This window comes from Leptonychotes weddellii, chromosome 15, assembly GCF_054177405.1.
Source record: "Leptonychotes weddellii isolate Sample4059 chromosome 15, ASM5417740v2, whole genome shotgun sequence".
Taxonomy (NCBI): domain Eukaryota; kingdom Metazoa; phylum Chordata; class Mammalia; order Carnivora; family Phocidae; genus Leptonychotes; species Leptonychotes weddellii.
The window spans coordinates 36,735,209-36,748,154 of record NC_138383.1 but is presented as its reverse complement, the minus strand read 5'-3'; the positions used below and the strand labels follow the sequence as shown (position 1 = coordinate 36,748,154).

Sequence of the window (12,946 nt, the reverse complement as noted above, 5' to 3'; positions counted from 1 at the left end):
AGAGGGCCCCGGCACTCCAGGCTGCGCAGGCGCATGAGCGGCTCCCGGCGAGTCCCGACGGCGGCGGCGGCTACTGAGGGGCCGGGGCGTGGAGCAGCGGTGGCGGCGGCGGGCGGCAACGGAGCAGCCATGAGGGCCGTGCCCAGTCACCGACAGTGAGTGATGGTGGAAGAGGGGTGGGCGGCGGGAGAGAAGAGGGGTGGCCTGGTGGAAGGATACCTCGACCTGGGGGGGGCTCTGCCTGTCGGCGGCGAAGGGACGTGGGGGAGGGACAGTTTGAGGTGATGATGGGAGAATTTGGGGCATAGGTGGCCGGATCGCCCGCGCCAGGGCTGGACAGCTTGGCGGAGGGAAGGAGCCCACGGCAGGGGCAGTGTCCGCGCTTCCCGGTTTGTCATCGTCCCTTCCCCCAGGAGCTTTCGGTCGCCTCTCCCTTTCCGCTTCTTTCAGAGAATGGTCGCGGGGGGAGGGTGGTGGAGGATGAAAGCCCTGCTGGAGCTGAAGAAGCTAACTCTGATCCAGGCAGGGAAGGGCCGGTCGCCCGGAGTCACGGGCTTTTCTGGGCGGAGGACGGGAGTCAGGAGCCCTCCGTTTAAAGCTGGGAGGGATCTAGGGAAAAAAAGCTAGGGCTTAGAGTCTTGACAGGTTCGAAACCACGTCCACCATTGATAAAGCTGATAGATAACCTTGGGCAGGTCCCACTTAACCTTTCTGAACCTCTGAAAGATGCAGTGCTTCAGTGGGCTATTGGAAGCATCATGTATGTGATTGAGATTGCTGATGAAAACTGTAAATTGTAGGTACTATGCCGATGGTATTGTATCACCAATAATATTACTGGATTTTCGATCTTATCGTTATTAGTAGAATGATTGATTTCTTTGTCAAGGCGAAGCATATTGTTTGTAAAACCTCGGTAGGCACATATGTGCGTTCTACGTAGGCACGGTAGATCATGTGCAAAAATACCAGTTTGTGATGTGACTAATTAGCCATCAGACTTGTGTAGGAAAAATACCATACTCTTGGGCATTTTTACAAATGGTGTGTAGCTCCTACTCAAGAGGAAGGAAATAGAGAATGGAGGGCCAATCTGTTAAATGCTTTCAGAACATAGCTCACTTACGTTCCTTGTAACACAGTTGGTACTAGTGTGCTTATTTATGAGTCGAGAAAACTAGTTTGAAACAAGCTGGGAGGGCTGCACAATGAGGGATGTGCAAATACAATTTATTTTTAAATTGTAAAAAAGTTTTCTTTTGCAAGGGCGTTTCTGGTTGCCCTAGGGCCCTATCTCTATTTTGGAGGTCAGATAAGCATATAGCAGCTTTTCAGCTCCAGTTTTTGTTACCCTGCCTGTGGAACCTCCAGGGTGGAGTGTCTCAGAGAAAGACAGAAGCAGCTGTGCAAGAGCCCAAGAGGTGGCTGGTTCTTTTCTGAGAGGCTGAAGAAGCACTCCTGAGGCTTTGTTGTTGTTCTTGTTGTTATTTAGGGTAGACAAAGCAGAGGACAGAGTTAAACCGTGTGCTTCTAGAGAGAAAATGGCTTTCTAGCCACAGCTTTTGAAAGAGGTGAAACTTCTTTCAAAAGGACAGAAGGAGACAGATGCTTCAGCTTTGCTGGCTATGAAGATTGATTGAAAGCTTGAAATGGCGAGGCCTTTTGGAAATTAGTGAGTGATTTGTCTTTCATCTGAGCAAAGGTAGGGAGTGGCTGTACTAGATCCTTAAAGATTCACAGATAAGAACAGTGAATTATTTTATAGGAATGGGGGAAATGAATCCTAGTTGTCTTTAACTTCTCCATCTGGTAAAACGTGTTTTACCTCTCTTTCCTGGAAATGCACAGTGATACATTATTTTTAATTTTTTGCTCTAGTTCCTTGGCTCTCCCAATAAGTATCCATAACACTGATTATTCTTTTTTTTTTTTTTTTAGAGGGTAGTTTTAAAAAGAAAGCACTTGTTACTCTTGTCATAGGTCATTTACAGAATACAAATTTATTCTGTTTTGACTTCCACACAGAAGATGAAGTAGAGGTATAAAATGTTAGAGCTGGTCTAGCTGTCCTATTTTATTTTAATAATTGGGCATTTATTTTTAATTTTGGTAATGTATTTTTCCCCTCTACTGGAAATTTCCATTGGTTCAGACAAGTCCATAATGCAGTCTGTGTTATGTTAAAATGATAGAGGTTTGTTCAGCTGTGATGAGAATTTCCTGTCCTTCTCTCTATTCTTTTTCCTATTTGTGGTTATTTTTATGTAGTAGATGACTGTTATCAAATGGAGTCTTCCCCTGGGGGAGAGAAAGGGTATGGTCAGTGCTTTGATTACCTGTTGTGTGAGCAATCTGTCTAAAGTGGGGATGTAAAGGGTGCCTGGGTGGCACAGTCTGATAAGGGTCTGACTCTTGGTTTCAGCTCAGGTCATGATCTCAGGGTCCTAAGATCGAACCCTGCACCGTGCTCAACGGGGAGTTTGCTTGGGATGCTTTCTCTCCCTCTCCCCTTCCTGCTTGTGCTTGTGCGCTCTCTCTCAAATAAATATATAAATCCTTTTTTTAAATTTTTTATTATTTTTTAAAAACTTTATTTATTTGACAGAGAGTGAGAGAGCACAAGCAGGGGGAGCAGCAGAGGGAGAGGGAGAAGCAGGCTCCCCGCTGAGTGGGGAGCACGATGCAGAGCTTGATCCCAGGACCCTGGGATCATGACCCGAGCCGAAGGCAGACATTTGACTGGGCCACCTAGGTGCCCCAAAATAAATAAATAAATCTTTAAAAAAATATTTAACAATAAAAACAAAGTGGGGACGTAAGGACTTCTCATGAATCTCTGAGATAGCAATTGCTAAAATAAAAGGAATTAATGGTTGCTACCTCATTTTTATTCTGGTTTAAAAAATTTATTATTTATTTATTGGAGGGAGAGAGTCAGAGATAGCGAGAGAGAGCAGTAGCAGGGAGGAGAGGGAGAAGCAGGCTCTCTTCTCAGCAGAGCTTGACCCCAGAACCCTGGGATCGTGACCTGAGCCGAAGGCAGAAACTTAACCGACTGAGCCACCCAGGCGCCCCATTCTGATAAAATTAAAAAAAAATTTTTAAGATTTTATTTATTTACTTGAGAGAGAGTGTGACAGAAGCAGACTCCCTGCGGAGCAGGGAGCCTGATGTGGGGCTCGATCCAGGACCCTGGGATCATGACCTGAGCTAAAGGCAGACACTTAACTGGTGGAGCCACCCAGGTGCCCCCAAATTAAAAATTTTTAAAAAGCATCTCATGCCTCAGGGGAAAACTGTTTATTTATTTGTTTGTTTGCTTGTTTATTTATTTAGTAGGCTCCACACCCAGCGTGGAGCCCAACTCAGGGCTTGATCAAGCGTTGGACCCTTAACCACCTGAGCCACGCAGGTGCCCCAGGGGAAAACTTTTTAAAAATCTATTTAAAAACAAAATTATGGTGCTAAAAAATAAAAACAAAATTACGGTGTTTTTACCTCTCTCTCTTTTTTACTTTGAATATTTGCTTGTGAACAGAGTCTTTGTTCCTTTAGAGCCCTTTTGATCTTGTCACCCATTCCTTAACGGTCTTTGGTGATATTTTCACAGCTGCTGATAATTGAGCACAAAGGTTTTTTTTGTTGTTGTTGTTTTTTGTCAGTTGTTTGGTTCTTGATAGAGTGATAAAAACTTTAAAGGAGGGCTGTATGGGAAGATGTTAAAAAGGAAAAGTAAGGAGGAAAGCAGATTAACTTAGTGAATTTGTAGGTTATTCTGTTGTTTGGAGGGTGAAGTATTCAAGACTGTGTATATGATTCAGAGTAGCCTCCTGAGGACCAGGTTTTGCTTACCAGTGTTTTAGCAGAGTGCATAGCTGCCCTAGAGTAATTGCTTATTAATATTTGCTGAATGAGGGGGGTGCCTGGGTGGCTTGGTCAGTTAAATGCCTGACTTTTGATTTCTGCTCAGGTTGTGATCTCAGGGTTGTGAGATCGAGCCCCCTGTGTGGCCGGTACTCAATTGGGAGTCTGCTTGAGATTCTTTCCCTTTCCCTTTGCCACTCCCCCGGCTCTCTTGGCTGTGCTCTGTCTCTGAAATAAATAAATCTTTATTATTTTTTTTATTTTTTAAAGGTTTTATTTATTTGACAGAGACACAGCGAGAGAGGGAACACAAGCAGGGGGAGCGGGAGAGGGAGAAGCAGGCTTCCCGCGGAGCAGGGAGCCCTATGTGGGGCTCGATCCCCGCACCCTGGGATCATGACCTGAGCCAAAGGCAGACACTTAACGACTAAGCCACCCAGGCGCCCCTGTAATATGTTATTTAATCAAATCTGTGGTACCAATGATTGTAAGGCTCACAATTACTTTAACAAGAAAGAAGAAAGAAATGCTGCTAATGAGACTGGCATGCCATCAGTTGTAAGGTATATCCTGTTTTTAGAGAAATGTGGGAAGGAAAGTATGTCTTAGAATTGATGAAATACAGTAAGTTCTCTACTAGGGGAGGTACAGCTTGTTGTGAGAGTTGATGGAAGGCTGGGTACAGGTATTGTCAGTAAAGGCCCCTTGCATAACCTGCGTGATATACCCTCACAGATGGAGAAGGAAGATAGGGCATTCCAAGCAGACAGTAAAGTCTGAAAATGGGAAGGGAGAGGGCATTATCAATGTGCACCACCACATCAGGACAAGAGTGAGGAGGAAATGAGCTAAGACTTCAGCAAAGTAACATTGTATAATACAGCAGAACAGGACCGGAAGCTTGGAACATTTTCAGAAGAGACAGGAGCCTAAGTCTTGATTTCAACTCCTAAAATGTAATAGCAACTCTCAAAAGATGATACTAATATAATAAAGTGGGAAGTGAGAGTAGTGTGAGAAGCAAAGTGGCCAGGGGAAGGATTGAAGCTTCACAGCTGACCAGAGTGTGGAGAAGTGTGAAGTCACTGTACTCATGGTGAGAGGTGAATGCTTTTTCAGCAGAGAAGTGTTTAATATCTATTTCTGTCTTTTCACTGCATATCAAGGTCTTGATTATGTCCCTTTTAGAGCTTTGTAACTTAAGAGTGACAGGAAATACAACTCAAGAGGAAAAATGCTAAATTTTCTTTTCTTTTTTTTTTTTTTTTAAAAGATTTTATTTATTTATTTGAGACAGAGAGAATGAGAGAGAGAGAGCACATGAGAGGGGGGAGGGTCAGAGGGAGAAGCAGACTCCCCGCCGAGCAGGGAGCCCGATGCGGGACTTAATCCCGGGACTCCAGGATCATGACCCAAGCCGAAGGCAGCCGCCTAACCAACTGAGCCACCCAGGCGCCCCACTAAATTTTCTTTTTTAAAAATACATTTAGGGGCGCGCCTGGGTGGCTCAGTCGGTTAAGCATCTGCCTTTGGCTCAGGTCATGATCCCAGGGCCCTGGGACTGAGCTCTGAGTCGGGAGTCCTTGCTCAGCGGGGAGTCTGCTTCTTTCTCTACCCCTCCCCCCTGCTTGTGCTCGCGCTCTTTCTCTCTCTCAAATAATTAAATAAAATCTTTTTTTTTTTAAGATTTTATTTATTTATTTGAGACAGAGAGAATGAGAGAGAGAGAGAGAGCGCACATGAGAGGGGGGAGGGTCAGAGGGAGAATCAGGCTCCCTGCCGAGCAGGGAGCCCGATGCGGGACTCGATCCAGGGACTCCAGGATCACGACCTGAGCCGAAGGCAGTCGCTCAACCAACTGAGCCACCCAGGCGCCCTAAATAAAATCTTTTAAGAAATGCATTTATGTTTATTTTTTAAAGTTTCAATTATTTAATCTCTGTACCCAACGTGGGGCTCAAACTCATGACCCCAAGATCAGGAGTCACATGCCCTTCCAACTGAGCCAGCTAGGTGCCCCTAGAAACGCATTTATTTATTTATTTATTTATTTTTTAAGTAGGCTCCATGCCCAGTGTGGAGCCCAGTGTGGGGCTTAAACTCAAGACCTGAGCTAAGACCAAAAGTCATACACTTAACTGAGTTACTCAGGCATCCCTAAGAATGTATTTAATACAAGGAGGGTAGTAAGTTACCAGATTTAAGGTTCAATTATAAAACAGTGGTTTAGTATAGCATTGTATTGTACTGTTTCATGGGAAAATATAGGTCATTTAAGGAGTGGTTTATAAGATTTAGTTACTAATTTTCTGGCAACTAACCCTGAAGCTAGTAGGGAAAAATATGAAAAACTAGAAATAGAATAAGCATGGCTTTGTGTGGTGTCATGCTCGGGGCACCTGGGTGGCTCAGATGGTTAAGCGTCTGCCTTTGGCTCAGGTCATGATCCCAGGGTCCTGGGATCGAGCCCCACATCGGGCTCCCAGCAGGGAGCCTGCTTCTCCCTCTCCCTCTGCCTGCTGCTCCCCCTGCTTATACTCTCTCTCTCTGTCAAAAAAAAAAAAAAAAAAAGTCGCATACTCTACCAACTGAGCCAGCCAGCTGCCCCTAAAGAGTGCACATTTTTTCAAAGATTTTAATGTGTTTATTTTTTAATTTTTAAAAGGAGTTATTTATTTATTTTAGAGAGAGAGCATGCAGTGGGGAAGGGGCAGAGGGAGAGGGAGAGAGACTCTCAAGCCGACTCTCTGCTGAGCCAGGAGCCCAGTTTGGGGTTCGATCTCATGACCCTATCATGACCTGAGCCAAAACCAAGAGTCGGACGCTCAACAGACCGAGCCAGTTGAGTTTTAAAGAATGAATACAATTTGGCTGCTTCAACAAAAAAGGATTAGAGATGATAGTGTTTCAAATACAGAGAACAGCTTGCACAAGGGTACAGAGGTATATGAGTATGGACCCGTGGGCCAGTGGTTTAATGTGGCTAGATTATGGGGCGTGAGGAAGTGAAGTGGAAGAAGAGTTGGAGCCCAGTTGAGGATGGCCTTGGTTAGGGGTCTGAATTTTATTTTATAGATATGAGGGAGTCATGGGAGAGTTTTAAGCCAGGTAAGGAACATGTTTAAGAAAAGTAACACTGGGGGGCGCCTGGGTGGCTCAGTTGTTAAGCATCTGCCTTCGGCTCAGGTCATGGTCCCAGGGTCCTGGGATAGAGCCCCTCTTCGGGCTCCCTGCTCAGTGCGGAGCCTGCTTGTCCCTCTCCCTCTCCCGCTCCCCCTGCTTGTGTTCCCTCTCTCACTGTCTCTCTGTGTCAAATAAATAAAAAATTAAAAAAAAAAGAAAAAGAAAAGTAACACTGGGGGAGCCTGGGTGGCTCGGTTGTTGAGCGTCTGCCTTTGGCTCCAGTCATGATCCCAGGGTACTGGGATCGAGCATGGGCTCCCTGCTCCGCGGGAAGCCTGCTTCTCCCTCTCCCACTCCCCCTGCTTGTGTTCCCTCTATCGCTGTGTCTCTCTCTGTCAAATAAATAAATAAGATCTTAAAAAAAAAAAAAGTAACACTGTTGGCTGTGTGGAAGTTAGATTTTCAAGGATGAAATTGGCTGCAGGGAGACCAGTTGGTTATGAGACTGGTGTGATGATCACTTTAGAGATACTGAAGATCTCAATTACAGTATTAACGGTGGAACTCTAGACAGGTTAAAGAGTTTTTTAGGAGACTGACCAGAAGGATCTTACTGACTTTATGTTGGGGAGTGTGTAAGGGAGAAGGAGTTGTCAAAGATGAATTTGAAATTGTTTGCTTGGGCGACTAAGTGGATGGTGATGTCATTAACCAAGGTAGGGAATACAGGGATAAGACGGTGTTATATTTGAGGGAAAATGAGTTTGATTTTGGTGTATTAGATTTGAGGTGTCAGGAAAATCCAGTAGGCTTCTGGATATTTGGGTCTTGAGTTTAGTAGAAAAGTTTAGAGTGGAGATACAGATCTAGAAATCATTAGAGTATAAGTAAGAGTTAAAGTCAGTGTGATTACCCTGTGAGTCTGTGTTCCAGTTGCTTTATATGTTCATTCACATCATCTGGAGGGATTGACTTTATGGGAATGTGGTACTAATTATCTTCTCTATAGTAGTAATTCATATAGTGCTAATACTTTTCCTTCTTTTTCTCTTTCTTTCTTTCCTCTTTTAAAAAAAGCTTTGGGGTGCCTGGGTGGCTCAGTTGGCTAAGTGTCTGCCTTCAGCTCAGGTCACGATCTCAGAGTCCTGGGATCGAGCCCCACGTCGGGCTCCCTGCTTAGTTGGGGGATTTGCTTCTCCCTCTCCCTCTGCTTTTTCACCAGTTATACAAGAACTGAAAACACTGAAATAATGTATTTATTTATTTGAGAGAGCGCACATGCACGCACAAGCAGAGGGGAGAGGCAGAGGGAGAAGCAGGCTCCCTGTTGAGCAGGGAGCCTGACACAGGGCTTGATCCCAGGGTTCTGGCATCATGACCTGAGCTGAAGGCAGATGCTTAACCAACTGAGCCACCCAGGTGCCCCATTTTTCCATTTTTTAAAAAAGCTTTTTGTTTATTCATTTATGTAATTTCTACACCCACCCAACATGGGCTTGAATTCATGACCCTGAGATTGAGTTCCATGCTCTACCAACTGAGCTCCCCAGTGAAATTTTCTTTTTCTTTCTTTTTTTTTTTTTTGAAATTTTCTTTTTCTTTTCCTTTTCCTTTCCTCTTTCTTTCTTTCTTTTTAAGGTTTTATTTATTTATTTGACAGAGAGTGAGCAAGAACACAAGCAGAGGGAGCTGCAGGCAGTGGGAGAGGGAGAAGCAGACTCCCCACTGAGCAGGGAGCCCGATGCGGGGCTTGATCCCAGGACCCTGAGATCATGATCTGAGCAGGCAAATGCTTAACCAACTAAGCCACCCAGGCCCCCGCTTTTTTTTTTTAGGCTCCACACCCAATGTGGAGCTTGAACTCAAGGACCCTGAGATCAATAGTCACGTGCTCTATTGACTGAGCAAGCCAGGTGCTCCAAAAACTGCCTTTTCTAACATCAGTTCTATTACAAATGTGAAGGAAAAAAGAATCTATTCCACTGAATGCCTCTGATTAGAAACTAGATGGTTTTTATGAACTAGACCCTCAGCAGATTTGGTTTGAAGACCACAGGACAATTTTGAACCAGTGCCATGTTAGTTCAGAGTTGGGATTAGGAACTCAAGCCAACTAACTGTCTAGTTGTCTGCTACCCCATAGCTTTTTCACCAGTTATATAAGAACTGAAAACACTGAAATAAATATATCTGATGGTAAGTGAAAGATACACATCTGTTGTTGCTTTCTGGCAGGACAATTTGGTATGATTTAGGTGCTTTTTTTGTAGTTTATGATTTTGAAATAAAAGCAGAAACATGTTTTATGAAAGGAAGAAATATGCAGAGTATATAAAGTTGTTGGTTGATTTTAGCTAAACATTTTAATATTGACATTAAATAGGATTTCTGGCTTTGACAGGAGAATCAAATGCTGGGAGTTGCAGACATCCCTAGGGTCTCAACTTGATTCAGGGCTTAACTCCCCATATTTCTCCTTTTCTCCCTTTCCTTGGGAATTTAAGGTTGAAGAGAAAATTAATTCTCTAATAGGTTTTCTTTTTTACCTCTTTAGTATGGAAAATTTCAAATAAATGCAAGGGTAGACATCAATATAATGAATCCCTATCACTCTGCTACAGTAATTGTCAACTCGTGCCAATCTTGTGTTATCTATGTTGCTCCTACCCACTAACCCACCCTAGGTATTTTTAAATCCCAGATTCATAAATTAATAAATATTTCTGTACATATCTCTAAAAGATAAGGACTAAAAGAAAAATCCCACAAAAAATTAACAAGCATTTTTTATTTTTTTAAAGATTTTATTTATTTATTTGACAGAGATAGAAAGAGAGCACAAGCAGGGAGAGAGGGAGAAGCAGGCTCCCTGCTGAGCAAGGAGCCCGATGCAGGCCAATCCCAGGATCCCCGGATCACTACCTGGGCCGAAGGCAGATGCTTAACTGGCTGGGCCACCCAGGTGCCCCAACAAGCACTTTTTAAAAGGTTTTATTATTTATTTATTTTAAAGATTTTGTTTATTTATTTGAGAGAGAGAGAGAGTGCACCTCTGAGCAGCAGGAGGAGCAGAGGGAGAGGGAGATAATCTCTAGCCGTCTCCTTGCTGAGTGCAGAGCCCATAGCCCATCGCGGGGCTTGATCCCAGGACCCTGAGATCATGACCTGAGCCAAAACTGACAGACACTTAACTGACTGAGCCATCTAGGCACCCCAAGATTTTATTTTTAAGTAATCTCTAACACAATGTGGGGCTCGAACATACAACCCTGAGATCAAGAGTTGCACGCTCTTACCAACTGAGCCAGCCAGGTGCCCCTAACAAGCATTTCTTAATATCATCAATTATGCAGTTGGTTTTCACTTTTCCCCCTTCATACCAATAATTTTTCAACTGTTTTTTGAAACTATCCAAATAAGGTCCATACATTATGGTTTTCTTATATCTACTGTTTAGCTTTTAATCTGTATGTCTCCTCCATTTCTTCATGTATTTATTGAAAATCTCTTTTAAAAGCTGCTATCACTCCTTTTACAGTATGTCTGCAAAGTCAGATAGCCCTTTTCCAGCTTTATTCCTTTTCTTGCTGTCTTTCAAAGCAACAGGTCATTCAAAACAAAGATTTATGCATTGCCCATTCTGTGCTAGGAGCTAAGAAGTAGCTAGTGTAGTTAACTCCTGCCTACCCAGTGTTTATGTCCTGATGGGAGAAACAAAGTTAACTGTCAGTTATAGAATACAGTGTATTAAGAGTGATGTTAGAGGACCTCAGGGTGCAGTGGAAACATGTTAACCTTTAACCCATATTTGGGGGATCAAGAAAGGCTTGTGGATGGAGGAATGTAAGACCTGAAGGATGAGTAGGAATTAGATGAGGAATGAGGGAAGCTTACTGACAGCAGAGGGACCATTGTTTGTAAAACACAAGAAGTTTGGGGTACCTGGGTGGCTCAGTTGGTTAAGCCTCTGACTTTGGCTCAGGTCACGATCTTAGGGTCCTGGAATCAAGCCCTGCTTCGGGCTTTGTACACAAGGTGGTGTCTGCTTGAGGATTCTCTCTCTCCCCCTCTGCCCCTCCCCCTGCTTGTGCACTCATGCTCTCTCTCTAATAAATAAATAAAATCTTTGAAAAAAACAAAAACAAAACAAAACAAAACACAAGGGGGGCTCCTGGGTGGCTCAGTCAGTTAAGCATCTGTCTTTGGCTCAGGTCATGATCCCGGGGTCCTGGGCTCAAGCCCCGCATCGGGCTCCCTGCTCAGCAGGGGGCCTGCTTTACCCTCTCCTTCTGCCACTCCTGCTCCTTGTGCTCTCTCGCCCTCTCTCTGTCAAATAAATAAAAGCTTTAACAAAAAAGAAAAAACCCACAAGTTTAACATTTTTATTTTCACTATTTGAAATAAATAGCATGTCTTTTAGGAAAATTGGGTTTTCAACTTTATTGTACCATATAATATATATGTTATAAATACATTTATATATAATGTATAGTAATATATATATTATATATTATGTTTTGTTTTTTAAAATATTTATTTATTTATTTATTTTTAAAGATTTTATTTATTTATTTGAGAGAGAGAGAGAAACAGCATGAGAGGGGAGAGGGTCAGAGGGAGAAGCAGGCTCCCCGCCAAGCCGGGAGCCCGATGTGGGACTCGATCCCAGGACTCCAGGACCATGACCTGAGCCGAAGGCAGTCGCTTAACCAACTGAGCCATCCAGGTGCCCTAAAATATTTATTTTTAAGAATATTTTATTTATTTATTTGAGAGAGACAGAGATAGGGAGAGAGAGCACGAGCGGGAAGGAGAGGAAGAAACAGATTCCCCACTGAGCAGGGAGCCCGCTGCGGGGCTCGATCCCAGGACCCTGGGATCATGACCTGAGCCAAAGGCAGATGCGTAACTGACTGAGCCACCCAGGTGCCCCTATTTGTTTATTTATTTTTCCTATTTATTTATTTTATTTTATTATTTTTTTTTTTTAAAGATTTTATTTATTTGAGAGAGAGAATGAGAGACAGCACAAGAGGGAAGAGGGTCAGAGGGAGAAGCAGACCCCCCGCTGAGCAGGGAGCCCGATGCGGGTCTCGATCCCGGGACTCCAGGATCATGACCTGAGCCGAAGGCAGTCGCTTAACCAACTGAGCCACCCAGGCGCCCCTATTTATTTATTTTAAAGATGTATTTTTTTTTAAGGTTTTATTGTAAGTCATCTCTACACCCAACATGGGGCTTGAACTCACAACCCTAAAATCAAGAGTCACATGCTCCACGGACTCAGCCAGCCAGGCACTCCTATACAGAGTATTTTTCTTTCCTTCTGCACAACTTAGGAAATCCCAGAGCAGCTGTGCAAGTAAAAAATCAGAACCTTAAAAAATAAACATAAGATTTCCATCCTTTACAATACCACCATCATCTTTGTTAAAGTAATCCTAGGCAGCCTATTCCCACCTAAAATACACTTTTGCGGATGGTTTAAAAAAGTCTTTGGCAGCTGATTGTAAAATTTATATAGAAAGGCAGAGGGACCAAGATAGCCAAAACAATTTTGAAAAAGAACAACAAAGTTGGAAGATTCATACTGCCTGATTTCAAGACTTACTAAAGAGGTACAATAATCAAGACAGTGTGATAGATATATATATATATTTAAAGATTTTATTTATTTGACAGAGAGAGACACAGTGAGAGAGGGAACACAGGGCGCCTGGGTGGCTCAGATGGTTAAGCGTCTGCCTTCGGCTCAGGTCATGATCCCAGGGTCCTGGGATCGAGCCCCGCATCGGGCTCTCTGCTCCTTGGGAGCCTGCTTCTCCCTCTGCCTCTCTCTCTCTGTCTCTCATGAATAAATAAATAAAATCTTTAAAAAAAAAAAAAAGAGGGAACACAAGCAGGGGGAGTGGGAGAAGGAGAAGCAGGCTTCACGCGGAGCAGGGAGCCCGATGCGGGG

General features: G+C 43.6%; 1 protein-coding gene across 3 annotated transcripts in view; it reads left to right on the top strand.

The window, feature by feature from the left end:
- The window catches only part of FAM222B (family with sequence similarity 222 member B), a 77,323-nt gene continuing 64,377 nt past the window's right edge, over positions 1 to 12,946 (top strand). For 2 of the 3 annotated variants that reach the window (XM_081805520.1, XM_081805519.1), the window contains exon 1: positions 33 to 155. The gene's annotated coding sequence lies outside the window, so the exon portion shown is untranslated. Of the gene's footprint in view, positions 156 to 12,946 lie in introns of all 3 variants that reach the window. The other variant, XM_081805518.1, reaches the window with a different exon arrangement.